The sequence below is a fragment of the Notothenia coriiceps genome, unplaced genomic scaffold (genome assembly GCF_000735185.1).
Source record: "Notothenia coriiceps isolate Sejong01 unplaced genomic scaffold, NC01 NC01_scaffold00024667, whole genome shotgun sequence".
Taxonomy (NCBI): Eukaryota; Metazoa; Chordata; class Actinopteri; order Perciformes; family Nototheniidae; genus Notothenia; species Notothenia coriiceps.
Genome location: NW_011357368.1, coordinates 6996186 through 7003801, shown reverse-complemented (window position 1 = coordinate 7003801; position 7616 = coordinate 6996186).

The window sequence follows — 7616 nt, the reverse complement described above, 5'->3', positions numbered from 1 at the left end:
CCCGGGTATATGCACTTTTTGTTATATTCCCGATGAATTGCTCTTAACAGTCCCGTGGCAATGAATATCCTGAAGTGCTTTGACAATAAAGTACATAAAAAAGATGTCATTCGTGTGGAAGGCCGTGGCGCTTGTAAAAGCACGACCAATCATTCTGAGCCGGCCCGGCTAAAGGTAACTGGATTGGCCTACCTGCCTGTCAGCCTTCCATCTGTGCACAAACTTATCTCGTGCCCTCATTGGTCATGTGCGCGTTCGTGTGTGTTGGGGGAGGGGCTCTGTGAGGAAGTGGCAGATTTTTTCCGGCTGTGTATTTTCAAATTCTAGCGCACTCGGGCTGGTTTCTCCAAAATTACCTACCCCAACTTTAATGGCAATCCCAAAACAACAAAATGGAAGTGGGCGGATATATTTATATATAGTCATTATTTCGTGGCGTTAGTATTACAATAGTTGTTTTCTCGGCTTACCACTGTACTCCTAACACTCCTAAATAAAATAAAAACATTAAAAAAAGATGGTTTTGAGTGAAATATTTCTTCAGAGTGTTTTTTAAGGTTTGAAACAGAGCCAAGGAAGTATTGAAAGTTCAGCTTACAATATAATATAGTAAAATAAAATGGAAACGGATAAGAAAATAGCAACACAGTTTACTGAATACAGTAAAAGGTCACGCGTCGGGCAGAGTGAAGCAAACACTCAAGCAGCACTTCAACAAGTTATAAAAGAAAATGATTTCTTTGCATCCCCAGACACAGCTTTCACATTTCAATGAGAGCGCCTGACACGGAAAAATATTTCCTTCGACATCATCATCTTCCCAGCCAGCTTCATTTCCCACGTCGCCTCATCTTTTCAAACGCAGAGAGCACGGTGTCGGGGTATTTAGGCGCAGCGTTTCACATTTGAGTAATCCCACAAACGTTCAATTTCAGCGTATTTGAGACGAGCAAGAAAAGAGGTGTTGGGAATGAAAGGGATAGCACCAAAAAGCACTCATCAGTGGGCAGCAGGCGAGAAGAAGACCAAGAAGAAGAAGTCTGTTCTGAGTCCGATAACCTCCTGAGTCGTTCCTCAGAGTCCACCAGAGCTTTATCTGCAACTTGAAGGAAAATGCAGCCACTGCAACAACAAACTGCAGCCAGAGAGCCGTGAGCAACAGAAAGAGACGAGAATGATGGGAAGTCGGGGTCAACTGAGAGGTACAATATGAGAGAAGAAGGAAGAGGAAAGACTAACACAGAGGGAGGGATTCATCACAGGAAGAATATGCAACAGCAATAGAAAGAAGAACTAGATCAATATATTGGTTCGGTTCAGCGTCTGCTATAATTAGGATTTTACCGATACCGATACTGCTTATCGATACCGGTATTTTTCGATATTCTTATCGATACTTTTCAATAATTTGGTGCTCAAAATTATCGACATCATTACAACATGTGAAGATTAAGTCATTTTATTGTAATTTATTTTTATTTATTATTTAATGTAACTTTTTCAATGTCATACCAAGCAGGTGTGAGTGTGTTTGACAGTGTGTCTCTGCTGGAAGGGGGGCGGTAATCAGGGGCAGTTCATAAATCCATGTAAACATGACCATTATTCAGTTAAAACGAGACTCTGCGTGCGCACCTCCTAAACCGGAAACTCCGATCGGCTAGCCATTATAATCCATTTATTGCGTTTATTATTTATAATTGTAATGATGGATTATGCATGTAATCAATTTAAATATGCAACTAAGTATACACAGACAATATATGGAATGGTACTTACAGACATAAAGACCCTAGGATTTGAGCAAGGATTTAGTTGACAGGAAACAACCCATGTGCTCCATAGACAGCCAGAAACAGGAAACTACGGCAATCATTTATGGACACACAGTGCAAAACCCAAAACCCTTTGCAGGCCCTCTTAAAGGGGCAGCACACCGTCCAATCAGGTACCGGTACTGACAGGTTCTCGATACCCATCCCTAGCTATAATCTTTGTGTTTTCGTATCAATAACGTTTAATATTAACAGTTTAAAATAAAAAGATATACTCTAATCTGTTCAAGTTAAGAGTTACACAAACTAAACACTTTCCTCTCTGCTGTCCAATAAATAAAGGGAAGTAAAAAGTATTGTGTTTGCCTTTGAGGTGTAATGAAATAATAGTACGAAGTAAAAATACTCCAATTTCGATTAATTGTATTGCTTTTATTTTTAAATGGAGCGAAGGTTATGACCCAATTCCCCCGTAGAATAAACAAAGTACTTCTGATTCTTAAAAGGACTCTTATTCACATTTCTATCCCTGAAGTGAAGTCCATGTTGTGGGTGTTACATCACATATTCTCCAATATCTGAGTGAGTCCCTGAGAGACTGCGGGAGGGGTTTTCCCCCCTGCTGAGTGAGAGGGGCTTTCCAACCGTCTCCTCAAACACTTGATATCCCTCGTCCATTTACTCCGTCTCCATGGAGGCTCAGCTGTCCCCTCACCTTTTGTTTTGCCCTGTTTTTCAACTCCTTTTGGTTTTGGGCCCCCAGTGGCTTTCAGACAGAGGAAACATCAGCCTTTGTTCACACTGTCAAAAGCTCTGCTGCAGAACCATTCAAAAAGCTGCGAAGCCCCTCAAAGCATGTTTAAACTTCTTATTTTCAACCGCCAAGGTCTGGAAACGTTTATCTCCTGCAGTAGACGCTATTATTTTATATATATTTATGAGGCATTATGTTTTAATCGATGTGCGTTCCTTTCTTGTGAAGCCTTGTCGAGTCGAGCAAATTCCTTCAAGTTTCCCCCAAAAATCAAAATATATTCAAGAATCAAGTGGTTAAGAGGTTACTGTGACCTTAAAGTGCACCTATCACACTATATTAAATAGATAAATCTCTCTCTCTCTCTCTCTCTCTCTCTCTCTCTCTGTCGTCTCGTCGTCGTCGTCGTCGTCGTCGTCGTCGTCGTCGTACGTACGTACGTACGTACGTAACGTAACGTAGTTTCGAAAAAGTGGGGGGACTGTCCCCAGCTGGAAATTACGCGCATGCGTGTATGCTGCGTCAAGTGCAATAAATATGCAAGTTGCAACACACACAGTAAAACTCTGCCCCTCGTGTGCAGAATAGGCTGGCACGACTAGGCTGTGTTCAATGGGGCTGATGTGTTGTAGATTCTGCCAGAAGGAAAGGTCAGACTCCTTATGAAGCGGTGAGGTGACGCTCCACATTGATTTTCTACCAGACTGCAACGCTGGTCGCGCAAATCAAGCAAGAACGTGACTGGTCGATATTCATTGTGGGGGTGGGGGGAGGAGGGGTATTAGATAGATATAGAGTTGTTGTAAGTAGATAGAGTTTGCTATGTTTGAGGTTTCGTTTATGCATAGGGTAGATTCTTTTAATTACATTTCCTTTTTTTTCGGTGTATTTATTACATTTTGGATTTGCTTGGCGAGCTACTTATTGAGGGCTTGCGAGCTAACCGGTATCTCGCGATCGACGTGTTTGAGACCCATGCTCTAAAGGGTTTGGTCGTTTTCTTTGTTTGCAGTGTGAAGTCACAGGAACATTTGCTTTCTTCTGAAAAAAAATATGTTGCTTTGCTGCCAATCAATTACATGATATACTCTATCCATTCAGAACATATATGTATGTACTGTGTGAACACTTACGATTACATTCATGTGCCGAAAGCCCCAGTTTCTCCCTCTTATTCAAATGTTTTTTGTCCACTTTTTAAATATCTCTTTCATTTTACCTCCGTTTTCCCCCTTCTTTCCCTCAGGTGCCCACAGACTATATTTAGGAAATGTTTCCTTTCCCCCCGCTGCCTCTCTATCTCTGTCTGTGTAGTTGATACATTATATATAACAGGGTTGGGGTGAGTCATTAGCATATAATGGGCAGATAACTGATGTCATAATGAAAGCCTAAAGCCGTGCCCAGAAAGGAGGAGGCTTGTGAGACTAATGACCATTTAAATAATGCACAATAAGTGATATTCTGCAGCCAGATCAAAAGCTGTAGAGCTCTGAAGCAAAAGAAGAGTAGAACAAGAATTTCCCTAATTCATTAACTCCCTCTTTATGAAACTTTGGGATTTTAGCCTTTGCAGACCATTTACATGCACAAAAAACTTATATAACAAACTACATGAGAGGGGAAACCCTAAGACGCTTAATACGGCTTCATATCAAATTATTGTCAATTCATCGACTGAAATTGGGAGGAAAAATATAGTGAGTTTGTGTGAATAACCTCATTTCGCACAGGATGGCAACAGTTAATACCAGAAAGTCAAATAAAGAAAGCTCAAAATATGCAAACTCGTACTCTCAGTGTCGCCCTAATCCCACTTATTACAAACCCAAATATAAGAGCTCAGATAATGAGAAACCTTATCATGTTTGCACTGCCTTTCTAAGTAGCATATCTCGTATTTTTTGGAGGTATATTTCAGTATATTCAAGGGGTATTTGCAGTCAGGTTATAAATATAAATGCATGCGAGTAAGCAGCTTAACCTGAGTAAGACCTTAATCAGAATACAAGCTTTTAGCGTGGAGTAAACTTAACATAAGTGGAGGAAGCCACTCGTACCCATTTCCTTGTGCTGCTGAGAGATCCATTTGCACTTAAACTCAGTGATGGAGAATACATTTAAAACCAGAAGTATACTACACTGTAAAAATGATCCATTATAGGTTAAAGTCCTGCATTGAGAATAGTATTTTAAGGTGGATTGTAGCCTTTGCAGACCATTTACTGTACATGCACCAAAAAACCTATAAAACACACTTCAGGAAAGGGAAAACCCCAAAAAGCAAATTGGGGCTTTCGTATTAAAGTGTTGTCAATCCATCGACTGAAATTGGGAGAAAAAAAATATAGTTAATGTGTGAAAAAAAACTTCATGTCGCACAGGATGGATCCCAAAAACATAATAGGGCCTCTTTAGGTACAAATATTCGAGGAAATGCATCTAATTAAGTGTAAAAGTACTCCTTGCAAAAACATAAACATTTAAAGAAATTAATAATTAAAAAGGGAAGGCAGCAAATAAAGAAACATTGAGAGGCTGAAACCATGATATTAATTATTTTAAATGGTTGCCAGGTAACTTTATTTCATGTCCGGCAGTGGCTCAGTCAGGCTTGGACTAGGGTCGACGGTTCAGGTCTCCGACCAGACCTAAATATGGAGTGTGGACTTCTACTTGGAGAGGTCCCAGTTCACCTCCTGCCCTGCCATGGTGCCCTTGAGCAAGGTACTGGACACCCCCCTTCCCCCCTCACTCCCATTGCTCCCCGGGCGCTGTACAATAGCTGCCCACTGCTCCTAGTACTAGACTCCTGGCTCTAGAATGGGATAAATGTAGAGGACACATTTCACTGTGTGTCCTGTGTGACCATTAAAGAGGGTTTCATCCCTCCCATCCCATTCTATCTATTTCAACCCATGCATTATTTCTGGTGTCATTTAGTTAGAATTATCTAAACATCATATTTTACAGTTTGGTTTTACGTTTTGTGAGTAAAAATCTTAATTTGTAAAGAAACCATGTTGTTAAATACATTTTGTGCAAGAAAATACGCAAGTCAAATGTGTACTTAGGTGTACAGTACTTCATTAAATGTCCTTAGTTACGTTATCACTGCTTATATGGTGTACTTTTCGCCCGTCATACAACGATAGTGATGCAAAAATAGTCTATGGAGTTCAAACTCTGTTTCCTTCTGCATTCACAGGCGACAAAAAAACGGATATTTACTTTGTACATCCACATCTATTTTAAAAGCCTGTACTACTGTTTTAAAGGTCTTTCATGTGTGGCTTCCTTGGCTGTTAAACTAGTGACAGGAACACCAAATACTCAGCGGTGGAAGTGTTATGTGTGTTTCTGTGGGTGTATTCACAGCGTGTTTTTCTGATGTGCGAGGACAGAGATAAAGCAGTGAGAGAACGAAGTAAACAGCTTTATAATAATCAGTGGTAGTAGCACCGAGAGGCCGTTTTCGAAGCAGCGGGACCTGTTTTGTAGGGAGAGTCACCGGCAGTGCAACGTGCTGTTAATACCAGGTATTAAAAGCTCAAGCAAACACAGAAGGGCATGGGCAAAGCTAATAAATAATGCAAATCCACTCTAAATGCCTTTCATAAAGTGGAGAGAGCTTAGAGAGGGCGCTGTGATTGACCTGCTTGTTAACAGAGGACTGAAGAGACACATTAACTGGCACAAAAATTGAAGGGAACATTTGTTTTTTTAGGACACAAGAAGTGGGATTTAGCCATCATTAGCATACATGCTGGGTCCAAATATGGATGTTAAAGTGTTTGTTAACTGCTGGTTATGAATGTAGGCTAAGCATGATGGATTATAGTTCAAGAGAATTGAGATTTTTGATGGCAAACTAACATTATGTCGATGATACACCTAGAAAAGAGTGCATGTTTTCCCATTGATGTAGCCTACTGTAGCTAGCTAACCACATGTTAGATGATTACCATGCACTTACATTTATCTGTAATGTTATTTAAAAGCGCTGGCTAAAGAAATATATAATTTAAGTGAAGGAACTAGATAATGTGATGTGTTTTGGATGCCTGTAATAGTTTATTTTAAATAAACACATTCAAATATCTCACCAAATTTCAATTTTGCCAGCAGGCTACGCTAGCTCATTAAGCTAAAGCTAACTTATAGTAGAGGAACTAACGCCCTTAAAAGTTGAGGTACCCCTACCCGAGGTAGAACAAAGCACAACCATGTTTTTTCATTACTTTAATATGTCTAATTTATGAAACGGATGGTTGTATACAAATATTTGACTGCAAAATTACCTTTTTTGGTTAATATTTGGAACTTTCCCATAACCAAAAATAGTGAAAATGTAGGCTCCTCTGGAAATATTGATCAGGATGTCACCAAATTTGGCCTAGATGTTCACAGAGATGCAAGGCATACAATAAAGCAAAGATTATATAAATACCTTCAGAGGAGCCTACATTTTCACTATTTTCGGTTATGGGAAAGTTCCAAAACATTAACCAAAGGAAAAGATTTTGCGGTCAAATATTTGTATACAACAATCCGTTTCATAAACTAGACATTTGAAAGTAATGAAAAAACATGGTTGTGCTTTGCTCTACCTCTGGTAGGGGTATCTCGATAACTAAAGCCTTCCTGGGGGGTTTGTTCCTCTAATATTAATTGATCATGGTCAATTTGCATTATACACTCAATATATAGATGTAATAACATTTAAATATGTTTTGATATGACATTTTTGAAATGTATTTAAACATGTTTGTTCATATGTCAAGGGGTTAAGATGCAAACATTTCTGTAATAGGCCCTATTGTATGTTTGTATTGTGTTTTTATTGTTTAATGTGTTTTTATTGTGTTTTTCACAATGTATTGTGTTTTTAGCACGTCTTTATTCATATGATGTTTTAATGCTTCGTCAAGCACTTTGTGACTATATCGGTGAAAAGCGCTTTATAAATAAATGTTACTTACTTAATAATCCAGCAAAAATGACAAAGAAATCTATAAAATGTTAGGTAGAATCCTATTAAAAGTGTTGTATTACCTCAATCTATAGTGACTAGGAGTAATATAATT